Source organism: Sus scrofa, chromosome 1 (genome assembly GCF_000003025.6).
Source record: "Sus scrofa isolate TJ Tabasco breed Duroc chromosome 1, Sscrofa11.1, whole genome shotgun sequence".
Lineage (NCBI taxonomy): Eukaryota > Metazoa > Chordata > Mammalia > Artiodactyla > Suidae > Sus > Sus scrofa.
The window spans coordinates 96,716,786-96,740,035 of NC_010443.5; the positions used below are offsets into that span (position 1 = coordinate 96,716,786).

Consider the following 23,250-nt stretch of genomic DNA (forward strand, 5'->3'; position numbering starts at 1 on the left):
CTCTATTAGGAGTTCCTGTTGTAGCTAAGTGGTTAATGAACCCAACTAGCATCCACGAGGATGAGGGTTCAATCCCTGGCCTTGCTCAGTAGGTTAAGAATCTGGCAATGTCGTGAACTGTGGTGTAGGTCACAGACGCGGCTCAGACCCCATGTTGCTGTGGCTGTGGTGTAGGCTGGCGATTACAGCTCTGATTGGACCCCTAGCCTGGGAACCTCCATATGCTGGGGGTGCAGCCCTAAAAGACAAAAAGACAAAAAACAGAAAAAAATTAACTCCATTAATAACAAGACAAAATGCTTCCTGAGATCTTTGTAGTAGTTCTGCCTTTGTAGTATCTCGGCCAAAAATGTTTAACACAAATCAATCATGAGGGAAGCATCAGATGATCCCAAATTGTATAAAACAACTGGCTTGAACTTTTCAAAAATATCAACATCATAAGAGACAAAAAAGGGGCCAGGGAACTGTTTCAAATTAAAGAAATGTCAATGGACATGATACGTAAGTTCAATGCGTGAGAGAAACATAAAACAAAAAGTAAAATATTAACAATTAGTAAATTTTGGTGTAAGGTATATGGTTTTCACTGCATTATTTTTTACAAATCTTCAACTTTGGGGGGGGGGATAAATTTTTAAAAGATCTCTTTTAAAAATGGGCTAGGAGTTCCCGTCGTGGCACAGTGGTTAATGAATCCGACTAGGAACCATGAGGTTCCCCTGGCCTTGCTCAGTGGGTTAAGGATCCGGAGTTGCCACGAGCTGTGGTATAGGTTGCAGACATGGCTCGGATCCTGCGTTGCTGTGGCTCTGGTGTAGGCCGGTGGCTACATCTCCGATTCGACTCCTAGCCTGGGAACCTCCATATGCCGTAGGAGTGGCCCAAGAAATGGCAAAAAGACAAAAAATAAAAATAAAAAAAATGGGCTGAAGGCAAAAGAAAGATGTTTTCATACCTAATAATGATCATAATAAAAAAATGAAACATGTGTATCTAGCCAGTCCCCAAGTCAAGATTAGAACACTGCTAATACTGGTAAGCCTCCTACATGAGCCCCTTCAGTTACATTCCCTTCCTGCCTCCCAGAAGTAATTAACATAATGAATTTTGTGATAATCACTTCTTGCCTGCCTTTATATTTTTACCTATTGCACAGCTTGAATGTCTTTCAACTTGTTCATAAAAATGAAATCGAAATTTTGCAACTTTCATGATTTGCTCAACACTGTATTTCTGAGATTTGGGTTGATGATGCCTGTCACTTTCCATCAAAACCAAAACCCCCCTTTGGGGATTCTGACTAGAGTTACACTGAATCTATCGAACAATAATGGGAGAACGGAGATCATTACTAAAGTGAGTCATCCTATCCAGAAGCATACTGCCTCTCTCCATTTATGTAAGTTCTCTTACACAGAATTTTATAAATACCTACATAAATGTCTTTTTATAAATATCTACATAAATGCCTTGCATATGCTTGTAGACACATTCTGTCATTGCCACAGTAAATGGTATTTTATTTTAAATTAACTTTCCTAACAGTTTGGTGTTGATGTATTTAAAATACAACAATATTTTTTGGCTTATATCTTTTAAGTATTCTAAACTTTCTTATTAATTCTAATATGTGGCCTATGGAGTCTCTTGAGTTTTTTAAATAGGCAATAAGCATCAACTGCAAATGGCCATTTTCTTCGTTTCTTCCCAAGCATTCTCTCTTGTTTTCCTTTTTTTTTTTTTTTCTTTTGCTTTTTTTAAAAAAAGGGCTGCACCAGTGGCATATGCAGGTTCCCAGGCTAGGGGTCTAATCGGAGCTACAGCTGCCAGCCTACACCACAGCTCAGGGCAACGCCAGATCCTTAACCCACTGAGGGAGGGCAGGAATGGAACCCAAAACCTCATGGTTCCTAGTCAGATTCATTAATCACTGAGCCACAATGGGAACTCCATTACCCATGTAAATTGTTAATGTGGTCCATTAAATTAATGCTGAACCAATCCTGCATGAATCAACTTGGTCCTAATGCATTATCTTTTTAAAAAATTATTAAATTTAAATAGCAAAAGATTAGAAACAACCTAAGTGACCATAAACAGAAGGGTAGTTAAATAAATAATGGTGTTTGTCAGGTTTCTTCATATTTACTGTTTCTCCATTTCCATATTTTATTCTTTGGGAGAAAGTCACTATGCAGGGGTGCGTGGGGAACTAAGCTCTTCCTTCTAGACAGGGGAGTATCCTCAACTTTCATTTGGAATTCTTCTGTAAGGAAGACTTGTGCTCAGTATGGGCTCACAGATATTTATTATTTGTAACTTTCCTCTCAGCAGAAATCTGGCTCATTCCATCCACTGAAAATTTACTTAATTTGTTCACCTCTGATGTATAAGTCAAGCAGTCCCAAGACTGCTAACTCCTATCCTAACGAAAAACAAAAAGGGCTAGCTAAAGTACAGTGTTTATGTAGTTTCATTTTGTCTTTATCCTTAGAGTTTTCAGTCAGAACACCATTTTCCAAATGGCCAGCTTCTCCCCACTCCCTACAGCCTTCAGTGTCATGTCACACATTTGTAAGATGGTTAGATTCTTTGGTCAAGATCTGCTTTCCCATCGGTGGTAACCAAGGGTTGGGGTGGGGGCGGGGGGGAATGGACAGGCAGAGCCCAGAGGATTTTTTAGGGCAATGAAACTATTCTTATGATACTGTAAGGCTGGATACGTATCATACATTTGTCAAAACCCACAGAATGTACAACACACCAAGAGTGAACCCCAATGGTACACTGCGACCTGTGCGCTAACCGTCAATGTAGGTTCATAAACTGTAACAAATGTATCACTGAGGTGAGAAATTTCACAGTGGGGGAGGCTGTGTGTGTGGGGAGGAGGGATATAGGAATACTCTGTACTTCCTGCTGGATTTTGCTATGAATCTAAAACTGCTCTGAAAAATAAAGCCTGTAATTTAAAAACAAACAAACAAAAAGATCTGCTTTCCATCCTGGGATCTCCTGATACTCAGCTGATTTTTTATTAAAGTTTGCATACACTGAAGTTCATTCTTTGCGATGTAGTTCTATGGGTTCTGACGAATGCATAGAGAGCTAAGACCCAACCACCCAGCACTACACAGAATGGTTTCATGGCTCTAAAGTTCTGTGTACTTGCCCTTTGTCATCAACTCCCCTTCTCCCCACTAACTCCTGGCAACCACAGATCTGCTTTCTGTCCCTACGGTTTTTCAGAGTGTACTTACAAAAAGAATCATACAATATGCATCCTTTTGGACTGGGCTTCTGTCACTAGCAAAATGCACTTAAGATTCATCTATATTTTTACCTGAATCAATAGCCATTCCTTTTGCTACTGAATAGTATCTCACTGTATGAATATACTACAGTTTGTTTATCCATTCCCCTGTTGAATTTCGTCTTGGGGTTTCCAGTTTTAAGTAAGACAACTATAAACATCCTTGTGTTAATGTTTTTGTGTTAATGTTTCCAATTCATTTGGGTAAATATGTAGGAGTGTGACTCCTGGATCCTATGGGAAGTCTATGTTTAATTTTGTAAGAAACTACCTGTCATATGTTTTTGTATATCCTGCAAGCTGAGTGGTTTACGTTTTTAGACAGGTGGGAATAAAACCAAAAGAAGAATAATATTTTCTGACGCATTAAAATGATATGAAATGGAAATTTTTAGTTCCACAAATAAAACTTTTCATTTTGTCAAAAGTGTAAAATATTTACTATTTAGCCTTTTACAAGAAAAATGTGTTAACCTCTGTGTTAGAGGAAGTGATTCATATGGAAGAATGGCCAAAAAAAAAAAAAAAAAAATCCCCCAAAGAAGAAACAAACCTAGCAGCTAAACATCCTAATTATAGTTACGGGGAAATATACATAACATTTTGTGGTCACAGTATGTGAGTTTATGTGTTCCCAGGAAGAAAAACTTGTATACGCTTTTATTAAAAGTGTGGGAAAACAGGAGTTCCTGCTATTGTTATGAATCTGGCATTGTCTCTGCAGCAGCTCAGGTTGCTGTTGTAAAGTTGTGGCCAATAAAGATATCCAAAAGAATATGCTTGGAGTTCCCTGTTGTGGCTCAGCAGTAACCAACTCGACTAGGATCCATGAGGATATGAGTTTGATCCCTGGCATCGCTCAGTGGGTAGGGAATCTGACGTTGCTGTGAGCTGTGATGTAGGTTGCAGATGCAGCTCGTATCTGGTGTTGCTGTGGCTGTGGTGTAGGCTGGCAGCTGTAGCTCCCATTTGACCCCTAGCCTGGGGACTTCCATATGCCCTGGGTGCAGCCCTAAAAATCAAAAAGCAAAGCAAAAAAAAAAAAAAAAAAAAGAATATGTTATTAGCTCTGAAGGCAATTCCAAAACAGGAGTTCCCAAAAACATCTTGAGCAGTGTCAGAAACTCATAGTTTCCTTTACTGACTACTTTAAACATTTATAGATGAATAAACACTTGCATACTTTAAAAATCATTTTGGACTTGGAGCTCCCATCGTGGCCCAGTGGTTAACAAATCTGACTAGGAACCATGAGGTTGCAGGTTCGGTCCCTGCCCTTGCTCAGTGGGTTAACGATCCAGCATTGCCGTGAGCTGTGGTGTAGGTTGCAGATGCGGCTCGGATCCAGCGTTGCTGTGGCTCTGGCGTAGGCCGGTGGCTGCAGCTCCGATTCAACCTCTAGCCTGCGAACCTCCATATGCCGCAGGAGGAGCCCAAGAAATAGCAAAAAGACAAAAAAAAAAAAAAAAAAAATCATTTTGGACTTGGGCTTCCATTAATATAGCAGGCTAAATAATCAAATTAACTCCCCAAATGTGACTTAACACTAGATTTAAAAATCTATCTATCTATCTTGAAAGAGCAAGGAAGAAAATAAGGAATTCTTAGGTTTCAATAAAAGGAAGAAACCAGGAGATGAGCACAACACTGCATCTGTTTTGGTCCCAAGAGCACCTGCCACACAAGGTGACTTGGAGGTTCTCCCCCTGCTCCCTTCAGAGAATAAAAGATAAAAATCCAGGGCCCATATGAAGAGATAGATCCTCCCAACCTAAAAGCTGAAACTTCACTGTAATGATGAGCCAGAAATAAACCCATCACAGTCACTGCCAGTCTACTTTGTCTCAGTCCACTACAAGAAAACCAAATGCTTTGCAAATTGACTCAACCAGTAGAAGGAAATGCTTTAGAGAACTTAGAACCACAAGACAGCCTTGGACACAGTTGGCAAACTAAATTCACCTTGCTTAAGATAAGTCCTCACAAAACCTCAAGATTTTAATCAGAATGACCTTAACTAGCAGGTGTCTAGCTAAGGCAAATGAAAGTCCTCCAAGAAATTAATTTCAGTCCAAACAGCAGAGAAATCTCACAAATAAAATCAAATAAAATTCTAAGCACAATGAGCAAGTAACCCAAAGAAACAAAGTACCATAAGAGAGATCCTATAGAAACAATAGGGCATAAAGCAGTCTTGTAAAGGCCCCTGATAATGTAATCATCAGATCACTGTCAAATGCCTATGTGTTTTAAAGAATAAAAGATCAGTTTCCTGGTGGCTCAGCAGGTTAATGACCTGGTGTGTCACCGCAGTGGCTCAGATTGCTACTGTGGCACAGTTTCAAACCCTGGCCCAGGAACTTCCATATGCCATAAGCATAGCCACCATACCCCCCGCCCCAAAGGAAAAACATCCATGACCAAGGTGAGGTTATCTTAGTAATACCCAGTTACTTCAAATGTGAAAACCAATCAATGTTATTCACCACATCAATGAAAAAGTAATATTAAGTAATTAATAGATTAAAGAAAATGACACTATGATCATGCCAATCAATTCATGCAGAAAAAAAATTTGATAAAATTCAGCATCTATATACTCTAAAATACCCAAGCAACATAAAAATGGAAGGGAACTTCTTTGAGCTGATAAAAGAATATCTACGAAAAGCCTACAGCCAATATTAGACTTACCAATAATATACCAATATTTATCAGTATATAACTTATACTTCATACTATGATATCACTTACCAGTAATATACTGAAAGCACTGAGATCGGAAATAATACAGGGATGTTGCTTTCACTACTTCTATTTAACACTACAAATGATAACCTTAGTGCAGTAAGGCAAGAAAAAGAAGCTATAAGGATTGGAAAGAAGAAACAAAATTACCATTATTCATAGATTCATAAATTCTAAACATTCAAGAATCTAGAAAAGATTAACAAAGTAAAAAAGTATGTTGCTATGTCACAAATAATTAGAAAACTAATTTTTAAAAAGATATTATTTGCAATAGTATCATAAAATACAGTTACCAGTCTAATAAAAGAAGTCAACACTTCTATGGCAAAATTATAAAACTTTAATGAAAGACACAAAGAAGACAAATATACAGATCTGTTAAAAGACCCAATCTTATTCGGAAGATGTGGTATATATACACAATGGAATACTACTCAGCCATAAAAAAGAATGACATAATGCCATTTGCAGCAACATGGATGGAGCTAGAGAATCTCATACTGAGTGAAATGAGCCAGAAAGACAAAGACAAATACCATATGATATCACTTATAACTGGAATCTAATATCTAGCACAAATGAACATCTCCTCAGAAAAGAAAATCATGGACTTGGAGAAGAGACTTGTGGCTGCCTGATGGGAGGGGGAGGGAGTGGGAGGGATGGGCTTATCAGACACAACTTAGAATAGATTTACAAGGAGATCCTGCTGAATAGCATTGAGAACTTTGTCTAGATACTCATGTTGCAACAGAAGAAAGGGTGGGGGAAAAATGTAATTGTAATGTATACATGTAAGGATCACCTGACCCCCTTGCTGTACAGTGGGAAAAAAAAAAAAAAAAAAAAAAAAAAAAAGACCCAATCTTGTAAATATAGCTGTTTTCCCTTTTAATGATCAACAGATTCAAAATAATTCCAATCAACACCCCAAGAGGTGTTTTGTGGAACTTAATAAGCTGATTCTAAAACTTACACACCACTGTAAATGGCCAAGATACTTCAGCCAAGATTGAAGAGAAAGAAAATGGGGGCCTTGCTTTACCTAATATCCAGACAATTAATGATGTCTTAGAACTAATTAAGATGTTGGGGTATTAGCACATAAAGAGACAAACTGATCAATGGAATAAAAGAGAGAACAAAAAAAAAAAAAAAAAAAAAAACCCTCATTCCCACAACCAATGTGTGGAAACGATATATGACAGAAATTGTGTTTCAAATCAGTGAAGAAAGAAAAATGATGTTAGAACAATTGACTATCAATAGGAGAAAACAATGAAATTGGACTCCTATATCATATCACATACACATTTTTTCCCAGGTAGATTAAGCCACCATATGTTTAAGGCAAAACCTTAACACTTTTTAGATAAGAGAGTATCTACATGATTTGACGGTAGGAATGGCTTTCTTATGGCATGAAAAGCATAAAGGAAAAAACAGATATTCCAAAATTACTGTAAAGAAAGAAAGAGCAGAAATACAGAGTGAATAACAGATTTCCAATACAAGAGAAAGGATCAGAATCCAGAAAATATAAACCATAATAAATAGCAAGAAAAAGACAACCCAAAAGAAAAATGGCAGGGATCTCAATATATCCTTTACAAAGGAACAAATATGAAACAAATACGAAGATGCTCAAAACTCACCCATACTCCTGATGCTCAATTGAAACATCAGATATGAACAAAAATGTCCAAAGCAACAATATCTGTAATAACCAGGAGCTGGAAACAATACAAATGTCTATCGATGGAGAAGGGAACAAATAAACTTTGGTATATTCACACAGGGAATGCAAAAGGCAGTGGAAAGGAATGAACTATAGTTATACAAATCATCCTAGGCAATCCTCCAAAATCTTCTACAGAGTGAAAGAAGCAAGTCACAAAAGAAAAAAAAATAATAATCATATGGTTTCAGATTCTAGCATTCAGAAATAGGGATGCATACATAGGTGATAAAACTGCAAAGAGAAGCAAGGGAATGAATGTCCAGGGTCAGGACAGTGATTCCTCTAGGGCACTGAGAGGAGATGCAAACAAGCAGCACAAGGATGCCTCCAAGGTCTTTTTGACCTGGAGGGTGAGTACACAGGTGTTTTTTATTACAATTATTTAAAACTTACATATATGTTTTGCATCCCATGTAGATGACATATTTCACAATAACAATTACTGTTATTGTTTTCGTCAGTTATTTCTCATATACTTAAGTTTCACAGTCCAATCATTATACTCTAGCATAATAACCTTCATCAGGTATTCTGATTTTAAAATAAAGCCTTGGTTCTGTTTGTCTTTTACAATGTATCTGCAGAGGGGGTAAAAAAAAAGATACCAAGAGTTTTAGAAAATCAAGATTCCACTGCCAAATCCTTTCTTTTATAACAGTCCTCATATGTTATTCTACTTCTGATCATTATTGTGACCTTGAAATAGAGCATTACAACAGCAATAGCATCAACTATTACCCGCCTGAGAAGGGAGTCAGAAGACTAGATTGTTCCTCCACGGATTCTATTTGGATGTATAGCAGTTAAAGGATTAATTTAAAATATATTTCACTACAAAAGGTAAGGCCATGCAAAATGTAGACACAGCATTCTTTTTTCTTTCGTCTTTTTTTTTTTTTTTTTTTTTTTTGTCTTTTTAGGGCCACACCTGCGGCTTATGAAGGTTCCCAGGCTAGGGGTCCAACCGGAGCTGCAGCTGCCCACCTAAACCACAGCCACAGCAATGCCAGATGCAAGCCTGGTCTTCGACCTACACCACAGCTCACGGCAATGCCAGATCCCCAACCCACTGAGCGAGGCCAGGGATCGAAACCACAATCTCAAGTTCCCAAGTTTCCTAGTTGGATTCATTTCCACTGAGACACGACAGGAACTCTGCATTCTCTTTTTATATACAGAGGAACCTAAAATTCCTTCTCTCAAAACCCAACTTTTATGAGACATCATTAATTTTTTATTAATAAAAACTGTTGACTCTGAAGGTGATTAATGAACAAAATATAAACAAGACTGGGAAAAAAAAAGAAACTGTACTGTTTTTAAAAAAAATAACAAAAAACTGTCCCACTAGAACCAGTAAATGGTTATAAAAATATTGATAATTTTAATCTTTACTGAAGTGTCCACATAGGCTTAATGTCACCAAAGCAATTAAAAAACCTGTATTTTTGCTTTCATCAGTTCCACAGAACATAACTTTTAAACTCTAAAATGCTCTTCTGGAGCTTATCTGAGAGTGATTAACTGAGGCCTAGAAAAACATAATGTATTTCTTCAGTTACTCCCACTACAGGCCTTCATCACTTCTGCCATGATCTCTTTTCTTATCTAAATCTTTATAATACTTGTTACCTATACCTATACTTGATAAATGGTAATTGTACAATATTAGTATCACCCCTAGAAGAATTGCAAAGATTCCAAAGGCAGTCCATGTTTGTTTACACTGAATCCAACAAGCTATGTGGGAGATAGTTTAGAAGAGTCAAACACTGATTGTGGTGCATATTCAATGCAAAGAAGAAAAGTAAATTTTTTTTTTTTTTTGTCTTTTTAGGGCCACATCTGTGGCATATGGAGGATCCCAGGCTAGGGGTAGATGGAGCTGTAGCCACTGGCCTATACCACAGCCACAGCAACACAGGATCCCAGCCACATCTGTGACCTACACCACAACTCACAGCAACACCGGATCCTTAACACACTGAGCGAGGGCAGGGATTGAACCCACATCCTCATGGATACTAGTCAGGTTCTACCACTGAGTCAAGACAAGAACTCCAAGAAAAGTAAATTCCTTATCTCTAAAGGTACTCTCCAAGATACTTCAAAGGACATTCCCCACCCCTACCCCGCCCCATATCCCAGAGGCATCTCAATCCAACAAGCCCCTTAGTTGCCCTCAAAGCTCCTCTTTATCCTGCGATTCTTAGGAGTAAATGGCAGCACCACACATGCAGATGTATCTATCAGCCTCTCCCATGTCTTCCTCCCATTCAGTCAAGAGCCAACTCATGTCTCCTATACAGACTGGAGGCCACCCACTTCTCATCACTAACACTATCTTAGTTTTGAAATCACCTCTCCTCTAGCTTATTTCAACAACTTTCTAAACATCCCCTCTGCTTCGATTTTGCTCCCCATTTCTAGTTCCAAATCTATTCCCTGAAATGCAACACTGCGGTGTTTACATACCAGAACTAAGAATGGAGTGCTCACTGTGGCTCAGCGTTAACACACCTGACTAGTATCCATGAGGATGCAGGTTGGATCCCTGGCTCCACTCAGTGGGTTAAGGATTTGGCGACACTGCCATGAGCTGTGGTATATATAGGTCATAGACATGGCTTGGATCCCGAGTTGTTGTGGCTGGCAGTTGCAGCTCTGACTCAACCCCCAGCCTAGGAACATCCCTATCCCACAGGTGTGGCCCTGAAAAGCTAAAAAAGCAAACAAAACAGACAAACAAAACTAAGGAGATGTACATGCCGGGATTTGAACCAATACTCAATAGCAGTGTGAACCTGGGCAGTTTTCTTAACCTCTCAACCTTAGTTACTTCATTTCTTTTTTTTTTTTTTTTTTTTTGCTATTTCTTGGGCCGCTCCTGCGGCATATGGAGGTTCCCAGGCTAGGGGTCTAATCGGAGCTGTGGCCGCCAGCCTACGCCAGAGCCACAGCAACGCGGGATCTGAGCCGCGTCTGCAACCTACACCACAGCTCACGGCAACGCCGGATCATTAACCCACTGAGCAAGGGCAGGGACCGAACCCGCAACCTCATGGTTCCTAGTCGGATTTGCTAACCACTGCGCCACGACGGGAACTCCAGTTACTTCATTTCTAAAGTAAAAGTAATAACGCTCATCTCTAATGGCTGATTAGATGAAAGGAAGTAATGGATGTAAAGTATTGTGAACAGTGCTCCACACATAGAAAGACTGGGCTACGGCTTATGTATGTGGAGGGGGGAAGGGGTGGGGGAGAGGAGGTACATAAGGGATGTCTCAAGGGCTCCAAAAATGACAGGATAAATATGATGCAATGTCCTAAAGCTTTACTATAACTTGAGAACCTGAGAAAACATTTTACACCAAAGTAAGAATATACTGCAGCATATAAATTAAAACTCAGGGAGTTCCCGTCATGGCTCAGTGGTTAACGAATCTGACTAGGAACCATGAGGTTGCAGGTTCCATCCCTGGCCTTGCTCAGTGGGTTAAGGATCTGGCGTTGCCGTGAGCTGTGGTGTAGATTGCAGACGCGGCTCAGATCCCGCGTTGCTGTGGCTCTGGCGTAGGCTGGTGGCTACAGCTCTGATTTGACCCCTAGCCTGGGAACCTCCATATGCCACGGGAGCGGCCCGAGAAATGGCAAAAAGACAAAAAAAAAAAAAAAAAGACCAAAAAAAAAAAATTAAAACTCGGCATAAAGTTTTGAAACAAGAGGTTGCAATAAAAATTTTCTCCTGGGAGGCTGGGGCTCTTCCGGGCATGCTTAGTCCTCTGTATGCTTCCAGTGAGAAAGTCTGTAAACACTATAGGCACTCAACAAATGATGGTATTGTGCAGTCACTCTCCGCTGTCCCCAGGATAAAATACTAACACTGGTGTCCAGAGCCCTGGTTTACTTCTCCAACTCGTTTGTCTGCGCCAACTCTAATCCTGCGCCAAAGTTCAATGGCACTGCCCTCGCCCACAAGTCCTATACTTTACCTCCCTCAGAGCCAGACTTCGGCCTGAGACCATTTTTGCACCCTGCAGTCTACCACCTATGCCCGCTACAGCCTTCCTTTCCCTGGCCAACTCCTTTAGTCCTTGGGTCTCAGACAAGCCCCATTTCCTCTGGCTTCCGCGGGTTCAACTTCTTTTCTCCCAAGGCCGGGCCAGGATCCCCAAGATGCTCCCAATTAGTACACCCCTGACTCTTCCAATCTGTGAAGCTCTGTGAAGAACTACTGATCGCTTAACACAGACCTCTGAATTAACCAAACTCATGAATTCCGGTCTCTGTAATGGGAAGGAATCCACAAACAAGGCTCTTTCAGCCTAATTCAACAGCGATCCCCTCCTCCTGAGTAGGCAGGGGCCTCAGGAATGGTCACGCACCCCGCCCCAAGGCAAGTTCCAGCGCCCAGCAAACGCTAGACTGACCGGAAGGGACGCCGGCTGCAAAGTACAGTCCAGGAGCACGTTCGGAGAAAGGACTGACACCCCAGAGTCACCATCCGCCCCTGGTCTACCAGCAGTCCCGCGCACCCGGGGCCTGGCGTCCCGCTCTGCGCACGCGTGGTAGTGCGGCCCAGGGGCGGCCCCGCCGAGAGGGCTGGCCGATCCTCACCCAGCGAGCGTGCGACAGGGTTGGTCCAGGCCCCTGGAGGGTGGTGGCCTAGAAAGGCAACTGGTAAGTCCCCAGCCAGCTTACAAAGAAATGCAGCCGCCAGGTAGGCAGGTACTCGGCGGTCCCAGAGCGGCTCCTCACCTCCGCGCCGCACGCCGTCCTCAGCAAAGGCACAGGCCGCGCCAGTAGCTAAGTCAGTACAGCCGCACCCTCCGCACTGTCCTTGCTTGGACCACGGAGCGCCCAGGCCGCTGCTAAATGACGCCGGAAGCTAGGCCTGGGCCGCACCGGAAGTCCCGCCTCACAGACGCATCTCCGCCCCGTCTGCCAGGGATTTTCTCACCCACAAGAACTAGTGCGGCTCCTTCAGCATCATCTAGGGGAACGCGAAGTTCATGAGACCTGTTTCCCCAAGCGCGCCTGATAGGCGCAGATGTAGGAAGGAAAACAAAACCTCTGCCTTTGCTCAGTATCTCTTTCTCATTCCAGAAGAGAGTCATCAAACCAAGTATTAATATTTCCTTTTTTGTTTTTATAGGGCCGCACCCAGGGCATGTGGGAGTTCCCAGGCTAGGGGTCGAATCAGAGCTGTGGCTGCTGACCTACATTAAAGCCACAACAACTGGGCTTATCTGAGTGGGGTCTGCGACCTACACCAAAACTCACTATAACGTTGGCTCTTAACCCAGTGAGCAAGGCCACGGATCGAATCCGAGTCCTCATGGATGCTAGTCAGGTTGTTACTGCTGAGCTACAACAGTAACTCCCCAAGTATCATTAACTTTTTTTGCCCTCAATCTCCCTCACTCCACCACTTCTGTTACTGACTCAGCTCCTACTGCTCACCCCATGGTAGGCCAGTAAGGAGACAGGGGATCACACAAGGAATACCAACTTTGTAGAGCTGGCAGACTAGTGTCCCAAGAACTGTCTTACCCTAGTTAGAATTCAGACTTCTTTTATCCTGAAAGGGAAGGGGGATGTGGATAGTTGTTGCAAACTTCTTGGTGCTGGCCAGACCCTGAAGAGGATGATAATCCTTTGTTTTTGCAGCTATCCCTGTAGGTCTGGTCACAATGTTCTTATAAACCCCCAAGACAAATGTTATTCTCTGTTCTGCAACTTTTTATCTCTATGCGAATGAAAAGCATTACACCTTTAAAAGTCTAGTCAGGGAGGCAGCGCCTTGAGAAAGGGCTTTTATCTATATTTCAGGATATAGGCAACATTCCTTTACAAAGGTGCAGACCCAGCATGACTAAGCACAGACAGCAGAGCACAAAGGTTAATGCTAAAGGAATAGCTCCAATATGGGGTCAGGTTTGTTGTTATCACACCTCTCGTCCATTAATCAGGCCTATCTCAAAAGTAGCTCCTTGATAGTTTCCTTGAAACACCTGTCGACTGGGGGAAAAAAAGCACAAAAGTTGAAAATTGTTTTATTTGGCAGTCAAATTGAAAACTTAAGCCTGGAAGACAGCCTCTCAGATAGCTCTGAGGGACTGCTCCAAAGAGGTAAGGGAGAAGTTACCATTGTGGCCCATGGGAAACGAATCTGCCTAGTATTCATGAGGATGTGGGTTCAATTCTTGGCCTCACTCAGTGGGTTGAAGATCCAGCATTGCTGTGAACTGTGCGCTGTGGTGTAGGTGGCGGCTCAGATCTGGCATTGCTGTGGCTGTGGCATGGCTGGCAGCTGTAGCTCCAATTTGACCTCTAGCCTGGGAACTTCCATATGCCACAGGTGTGGCCCTAAAAAACAAAAAGGCCAAAAAAGAGATAAGGGAGAAGACAGGACAAATAGGGGTTTTGCAATGAAAAATCAGGTAGTTGGAACAACAAATGATTGTTAAAGAAAACAAACCAGATATTTCAAGTTAATGAATTTAGCCCCTTTCTATGTATAAGATGCAAGAGTCTGGGCTCACTGAAATCATTATCTATCTGGGGTCTGCTTTGTCCTTCCTGAATACCCTCAGGGTGCACAGTTGGAGGTGACTGCAGTGGCTGCTGACTCGATGGCTGCAGCATCCTATGTTTACGATGTGGTAAGCTACGTTTTTTATCCTCACACCCAGTCTCTGAAATCATTTCATACTTTACTATTTGAATAGCGCCTGGCACTTACTGCCTTTTTATTTTATTTTATTTTTGTCTTTGCCTTTTCTAGGGCCGCTCCCATGGCATATGGAGGTTCCCAGGCTAGGGGTCTAATCCGAGCTGTAGCCGCCGGCCTACGCCAGAGCCACAGCAATGCGGGATCCGAGCCGCGTCTGCAACCTACACCACAGCTCACGGCAATGCTGGATCCTTAACCCAATGAGCAAGGCCAGGGATCGAACCCGAAACCTCATGGTTCCTAGTCGGATTCGTTAACCACTGCGCCATGACAGGAACTCCACTTATTGCTTTAATTAACCACTAACACTGACAGCGATGTTCCTCTTTTTCTGCATCAGCTATTTCAGAACCTGCAAGTTTACACCGTCAAATTCCTTAGTCTGCTCTCTGAGAGAATGCCTCTGGTCCCTAGGGGAGCAATATCCTGGGGTATGGTAGAACCACCTCCCTCACTGCTCCCTTTCCACACATGTTGCAGGAAGGGGGACCCCTTCTAAGGCCCGAGAATGGGCTCTCATCTAACGCTAGGAAATGAATTGTCTGAGGAGATGCTTGTGCTGACAAAGCCAAAGACTTCATTGGGTTGTACAACTATAAATATAATAAAATTCAAACACTGTGGAGAACAGTATGGAGGTATCTTAGAAATCTATACATAGAACTACTATATGACCCAGCAGTCCCACTCTTGAGCATATATCCGGAAAAAACTTTCCTTAAAAAAGACACATGCACCCGCATGTTTATTGCAGCACTATTCACAGTAGCCAAGACATGGAAACAACCCAAATGTCCAAGGACGGATGATTGGATTCGGAAGATGTGGTATATATACACAATGGAATACTACTCAGCCATAAAAAGAATGAAATAATGCCATTTGCAGCAACATGGGTGGAATTAGAGACTCATCCTGAGTGAAGTGAGAAAGAGAAAGACAAATGCCATATGATATCACTTATATCTGGAATCTAATATACGGCACAAATGAACCTTTCCACAGAAAAGAAACTCATGGACTTGGAGAATAGACTTGTGGTTGCCAAGGGGGAGGGGGAAGGAGTGGGATGGATTGGGAGCTTGGGCTTAATAGATGCAAACTATTGCCTTTGGAATGGATTAGCAATGAGATCCTGCTGTGTAGCACTGGGAACTATGTCTAGTCACTTATGATGGAGCATGATAATGTGAGAAAATAGAATATGTACACGTGTGTAGCCAGGTCACCATGCTGTACAGTAGGAAAAAAAGATTGTATTAGGGAAATAACAAGTTAAAAAATATTAATTAAAAAAAGGAGTTAAAAAAAACATAATAGTCAATGGAGAAAAGCTGAAAGCCTAAAAGGAGTTCCCGTCGTGGTACAACAGTTAATGGATCCAACTAGGAATCATGAGGTTGCAGGTTCGATCCCTGGCCTCGCTCAGTGGGTTAAGGATCCAGCGTTGCCATGAGCTGTGGTGTAGGTCACAGATGTGGCTTGGATCTGGCATTGCTGTGGCTGTGGTGTAGGCTCGTACTTGGTCTGGCCCAGGGTCCATCTTGGTGGCACGTACACCTCTCAGTCAAGATGAATTCCAGAACCAAGGAACCTGGGACGTTGTTTGTTTCCTCTCTCCAGTTGACACCTCCCAAATCCTCCACGTTAGTCTTCAAGGCAGCACCATGTCCCATATCAGGACTTCCTGTTGTGAGACCACTCATGCAAGTGGCTATTATTGTGCTTGGCCAAGGTGGGCAGTTTCAGTCACTGGTCCCATCCCCTAACAAACATATTTACTTGTCTCCCTTTGATCCAAATAAGTTAAACCCATTGAGTGTGGAGATGGTGTATGTGATCCTATGCACTATGAAAATGACTTTTAAAAAGCTTTCAGGAGCAGTCTGATGTAATAGAATACATGCTCTGGTTCACACACATGGGACCACTTGACAAAACTGCTGTCTGCCCTCTACTGGGGACCCATACTGCTGCTAACACCAATATCCCCTCTGCTTCCTGCTCCAGTCAGCCATGTGTAAGCTATAAATAACCCTTTCTGTCCCCTGGACTAAGGGGCCCTCTACTTTTCCTCTGGAGCCTGGAAGTTATTTTTGTCTTCTATTTTGCTAAGTGTAAGTTTTCTGTGGGAGGATCTACTTGGTTGAAGAAAGAGGAACCCGCTTCTAATTTCCCCCTTCAGAACTAGGAGCTGTGTCTTTGACCTGGTTAAAACACCAATGAAAAATTTTAAGCAGTAATATTAAGACATACGTTTTCTAGGAGTTCCCATCGTGGCGCAGTGGTTCCGACTAGTAACCATGAGGTTGCGGGTTCGGTTCCTGCCCTTGCTCAGTGGGTTAACGATCCGGCGTTGCCGTGAGCTGTGGTGTAGGTTGCAGACGCGGCTCGGATCCTGCGTTGCTGTGGCTCTGGTGTGGGCCGGTGGCTACGGCTCTGATTAGACCCCTAGCCTGGGAACCTCCATATGCCGCGGGAGCGGCCCAAGAAATAGCAAAAAGACAAAAAAAAAAAAAAAAAAAAAAAGACATACCTTTTCTAAATGCTTATTTTGTCTGCAATATGGAGAGCACTTGGGAGAGGTGCCAAAATATGTGAGACCCTAGAAGAATTTATTGCAGGGCTACAAGAGAGATGCTTAAAGTAAGATGTAGGGAGCCAAAGCAAACAAGTCAAATTCAAGAGCTCTTTAGAAGGTAAAATCAGAAATTGGTGCTAGATTAGATTAAAAGTAAGGACGAGGAAGGCATCAAGAAATGACTAGGTTCCAGGTTTGAGCAATTTGGTAGTGTAACTGATGCTATCATTCACTATGATGCAGAATAATGGAACAGGACTGGTGGTGAAACTGACAGCATTAACAGATTTGAACCCACGTGCCAGGACCTATCCCAGGCTAAAGCCAGATTGGGACTTGAACCCAAGGTTTTAAATTAGAATCACTCACCCTGTGTCTGGACTTAACTGAGGTTCAGGTTCTTCATGTTTGCGTGCAGAAGGAATACCATAAGAGACAAAGTGATAGGCAAGAAATAGATTAGGGTAGGATGCTCGTGAGAGAAGCAAGCGGGCAGGCAAGGAAGCTCTGTCCCGAAGATCCTTGAGCTATAGTTTTATCATCCAAAGGCAGTGGGGGTTGGAAAAGACCGCCTCTTCCTTTCTTGGAGTAGTAGCTCCTCCTTGGTATCCAGTAAGATGTGTATTCAAATCAGCTGAAGGGTGGTGCTCAAACTCTTGCCTTCGGTCTGAATCTGAATGCAGGCCTCATCCCATCCCCACCCAATAACCTGAAGCAAGTCTCAAAGTTCCACTAATGAAGCAAGCCTGCCTTGTGCTGATGGTTTTCTTGAGCAATTTATTAACTTACAGTGATCCCCCAATGTCCCCTAAGTTTCCCTCTTTAAATATGATCCTTTATCGGGACTTCTGCAACCACCTGTGCCTACTCCATCCCTATCAAGGGCTTCCTCACCAAAAGACTCAAATGGTGTAACGGAGCAGGACCTGGAGGCCCTCCCAAAGTGGACCCTCCACCCGCCTTTTTATCTATAGAAAAACTTTAGTCAAAGAACCAATTTAGGAGTTCCTTCATGGCTCAGTGGTTAACAAACTTGACTAGGAACCATGATTCGTGTTCAATCCCTGGCTCTGCTTAGTGGGTTAAGGATCCGGCATTGCCATGAGTTGTGATGTAGGTTGCAGACTCAGCTCAGATCCCAAGTTGTTGTGGCATAGGCCAGCAGCTGTAGCTCTGATTAGACCCCTAGCTGGGAACTTCCATATGCCCCAGGTGTGGCCCTAAAAAAAAAAAAAAAAAAAAAAAAAAATTAGGGAGTTCTTGTCATGGCTCAGCAGTAACAAATCCAATTAGGTTTGATCCCTGGCCTTGCTCAGTGGGTTAAGGACCCAGTATTGTCTTGAGTTGCAGTGTAGGTTGCAGACCCAGCTTGGATCTCTTGTTGCTGTGGCTGTGATGTAGGCTGGTGCTACAGCTCCAATTCAACCCCTAGCCTAGGAACTTCTATATGCCTCGGGTGTGGCTCTCAAAAGATGAAGAAAAAAAAAAAATTAGAGAAGTGAAAAAAATGCATAAGGAAAAAAAAGTAATAATAAATCAGCAATTCAACAACGTCAAGGACGTTCGGTTCTCCAAAGACTGTGGATGATATTCGAGCCATGTCCTTGAAGCTATTTTGCAGGTGCTGAAGCCCCCACCAGGTGGAAAAAATCAACTGTATGCTGCCCACAAGCACGTGGACCCCAGACCAGCTGGAACCAGACGGTTGACAACTCTGATTCCCAGTTACCTCTCTAGACTCCCCCTACCCCCTCCGACGGGTACAGTCCTTGAGGCATTAGCCTGCTGTGTTCTTTTTCTTTCTTTCTTTCTTTTTAGGGCTGCACCTGCAGCATATGGAAGTTCCCAGGTTAGGGGTCAAAATTGGAACTACAGCTGCCGGCCTACACCATAGGCACAGCAACTCGGGATCCAGGCCACATCTGTGACCTACACTACAGCTCACAGCAACACTGAATCCTTAACCCACTGAAAAAGTCCAGGGATTGAACCCTCATCCTCATGGATATTAATCAATTCCTTTGTTCCTCTCTTTGCCTGGCAATTAAAGATACTTTTTCTGTTTCCTCCAACTCTGTCTCCATGTTTCTATTGGCATCAGTGTACAGAGGCAGCCGATATTTCAGCAACAATGGCTTTGTCTGCCAAGGAGCAAGATGAATAAAGATAGGGCAGGACCTCAAAAGGGGAATTCAGGAAAGAGGAAGATGGGGCAAAAAGCCAAAGGAAGATTGGAGATGCAAAGAAAACAGTCTCAGAACTAAAACACAAGAAGCAGGGTTCCAAAACTTATCTTGATCACTAGTACCCATGGACAACACTCTATATGCCGCACGTCCTTGCACAGAATGTTTTAGCAAAAAAAAAGAACATTTTTAGCAAAAAATAATTCCATTTTGCTTGGTAACAAATTATTATTATGTCTTTTGGCATTTTCTAGGGCCGCACCTGCAGTGTATGGAGGTTCCCAGGCTAGGGGTCTAATCGGAGCTGTAGCCGTTTGCCCATACCACAGCCACAGCAACGCGGGATCCGAGCCATGTCTGCGACCTACACCACAGCTCACGGCAACGCTGGATCCTGGATCCTTAACCCACTGAGCGAGGCCAGGGATCAAGCCCGCAATCTCATGGTTCCTACTCGGATTCGTTAACCACTGAACCACAACAGGAACTCCAACAAATTTTTACTATTGACAGCAACTTTGAAACTATTAAGTCAATAAGAAAATGACTTATTTTTTTCTTTTGTGTTTTTGGGCCACAATTAGGGCATATGGAGGTTCCCACTGTGGAAAGTAACATAAATGTCTTTTCTATCAAAGGAAATCTTGATTACTCCATTTTGCTCCAGTTTCGCCTTCCTGCAACCCCCACCCCACCCCTTTCCCGCTTCTCCCAGTAACAATTTGTTTCAAATCAGCCAACCGCGCGAAGAGTGTGCGCCCTGACCTGACCAATGGGAAGGGGACAGGTACATCACCTGCATTAGGGATAAATAGGGGTGGGTCCTCTGTTCAGGGCGCACACTTTTTGGAGTGCCTGCGCCCTTCTGCAAAAGAGCCTTGTCGAGATTTCTCCTTGTCCATGTGTCTCACTTTCTGACACTGACAACCCAAGCCAGAGTTATTGGAATTTCCAACATCAGGCCAGGGGTCAAATTGGAGTTGTAGTCGCTAGCTTACACCACAGCTCACAGCAATGCCGGATCCTTGCTTAACCCACTGAGGCCAGGGATCAAACCCTCATGGATATTAGTCGGGTTCATTAACCACTGAGCCATTATGGGACCTCCAAAAAATGATTTTTTTTTTTTTTTTGTCTTTTGTTGTTGTTGTTGCTATTTCTTGGGCCGCTCCCGCGGCATATGGAGGTTCCCAGGCTAGGGGTCACATCGGAGCTGTAGCCACCGGCCTACGCCAGAGCCACAGCAACGCGGGATCCGAGCCGCGTCTGCAACCTACACCACAGCTCACGGCAACGCCGGATCGTTAACCCACTGAGCAAGGGCAGGGACCGAACCCGCAACCTCATGGTTCCTAGTCGGATTCATTAACCACTGCGCCACGACAGGAACTCCCAAAAAATGATTTGTTTCATCAAAAATATTTTACTTCTGGAGAACATCTCCTTCACTGAGGTGTATCAAAGGTTACTGACCTGGAAAAGGTATGTATATAAAATCAATCATCTGGAGCTGACTTCTGTTCTGAGTTACTGACAGATAAAGCAATCAAAAACAACTGAAGTCTTAGAAGTTTATTTAAGTCACGTCGGGGTAGGAGGTAGATGGGCCCCTGGGCTGAAAACAGCTGGGACTTGTCAGGCTGGGTAAATTGGACCTGGCTTTTTTTTTTTTTTTTTTTTTTTGCCTTTTATAGGGCCGCACCCACGGCATATGGAGTCTCCCAGGCTAAGGGTCCATTTGGAGATGTAGCTGCCCACCTACACCACAGCCACAGCAACATGGGATCCAAGCCACGTCTGAAACCTACACCACAGCTCATGGCAATGCTGGATCCTTAACCCACTGAGCAAGGCCAGGGACGGAACCCGCAACCTCATGGTTCCTAGTTGGATTCGTTAACCGCTGAGCCACGACGGGAACTCCAGGGCCTGGCTTACTCTTTGACACCTTAAGAAAAAAGTTAATGGCAAGAGCTGAGCTCGTCTGGAGGGAAAAGATAAGATGACCACTTCGATCATTCCTGGGGCCAAGGAGACCTTCCATTACACGTGTGCAGAAAGATCCAGGGGTCGCGTTGCTGTGGCTCTGGCGTGGGCTGGCGGCCACGGCTCCGATTAGACCCCTAGCTTGGGAATGTCCATATGTCATGGAGCGGCCCTAGAAACGGCAAAAAGACAAATAATAATAAAAAAGAAAGACTCAGGGGTCAGAAAAGGAGGGGGCCCCAGGCCATAAGAAGTCTTGATACCGTCCCAGAATTCTTTGCTCTGGAATCTGTCTTTGCACATGCATATTGGGGAGGGTCCTGTGCCCAGTCAAGTTTGAGAAATAAAACAAGGCAACTGCCCATATGAAAACAAAGACCCAGAACTGTCCTATGTAAGTGATTTAAATCACCTCTCTGGTGCGTTCCTCACTCAGGGTGTTCAGGCACTCGTACTCCTCTTTAGGGTGTGTATTACTTCTTTGCTTCTGACTTAAACTACTTCTCTATGTGCTCTCCCACAAGTTGTAGTGGGACTCAAATAATAAACTATACCTGTTTTTTTTACCATCTCTGCTCCTTGAAACATTCTTGCTTTCAATGGGGGGAGGGGCAGGGCAAGAATCAGGGCACTACTGCTTTCTAGCCTCTAGCTGGTGTATTGACTAGGATTCCTGGTTTTTAATCTAGGCAACCCAGGTTCAATTCCTGAGCTGAGAATTAAGATCGCACTCCAAGCCATAACTCACTGCTCTCTTTCCGAGGTCAATATGATAAAAGGTTCTGGTTCACATATTATCAACATCCTGCCTCCTATTTTACTCACATTCCTTTCTCTCAAGTCATTTCATGAGTATATAACATACATACAGAGACAACTATATACCTATAGCACACAGATCACTTTATCTACCCTATCTAAAGAGGAATTATAAAAAAAACTTTTTGGAGTTCCTGTTGTGGTTCAGTGGGTTAAGGACCCAACGTTGTCTCTGAGGATGAAGATTCAATCCCTGGCCTCACTCAGTAGGTTAAGATTATCTGGCATTGCCATAAGCTGCGGTGCAGGCCAGCAGCTGCAGCTCTGATTCAACTCCTAGCCTAGGAACTTCCATATGCTGCAGGTGTAGCCATAAAAAACTGAAACCAAAACCAAAAGGTTTCTAATCATGTTTGTGAAAGCTTAGGGTTTTGTGGAGGTGCCTTAGGAAGCTTGATAGGAGTGAGGTGGAGGCTGAACAGTGGGCCTTTGAAATAAAGAAATGGACCTGCCTCATCTGTTTGAAATATTGGAGCACTAGAGTTGTTATTATTCCTTTGAAAATCTGGTTCTGCTGTTAACAAAGTTTGAAAACCACTGAACCTGATTAGGAATTATGGTATGAATTTGGTAAATATTAATAGAGCCAAGACCCTTCACCACAGGTTAGAGGCATATAGACACAGAGCCAGAATACATAAAACCATTAACATCATGAATATTTGGAGTCAGAATGATCACAAATTGTTAATCCTGAGAATGGCAAAAAGGGACGATGTAGGCTGGCAGGCAGGCACTTAAGTCACTGTCTACTAAAGAAAGATGCTATGGTTACAGAATCCAAACTGCTCTGGGGAAACCATGGTTAATCAGTGAAATCGTACAGACCTCCCTTCAGGCACAGTAAAACTAGAATTGTGTTAAGTGGCCTCTAGAGATGAAATACTTTGATGTCCATGCTTTTCATTCTCAGGCCTGCTTTGCTGAAGGATACCCTGATCCTTCCTTGTTTCAGCTGTTTCCACTGGAGTATGAACTTGGGCAGTATCCTGACATAAACGAGTAAAAGGTGTGTTGCAATGTCTTACATGAAAATAACATCAGACCAGGGTCTCTCTCTTTTTTTTTTTTTTGTCTTTTCACCATTTCTAGGGCCGCTCCCTCGGCATATGGAGGTTCCCAGGCTGGGGTC

The 23,250-nt window shown here is 43.0% G+C and overlaps 1 protein-coding gene across 14 annotated transcripts in view; it reads right to left on the reverse strand.

The window, feature by feature from the left end:
• The window catches only part of HDHD2 (haloacid dehalogenase like hydrolase domain containing 2), a 46,879-nt gene extending 34,154 nt beyond the window's left edge, over positions 1–12,725 (reverse strand). For 4 of the 14 annotated variants that reach the window (XM_005652472.3, XM_021092751.1, XM_013978323.2 and 1 more), the window contains exon 1: positions 12,512–12,710. The gene's annotated coding sequence lies outside the window, so the exon portion shown is untranslated. Of the gene's footprint in view, positions 1–8,201; positions 8,387–12,240; positions 12,390–12,427; positions 12,449–12,511 lie in introns of those variants that run through there. The other 10 variants (XM_003122291.4, XM_005652473.3, XM_021092764.1 and 7 more) reach the window with 10 other exon arrangements.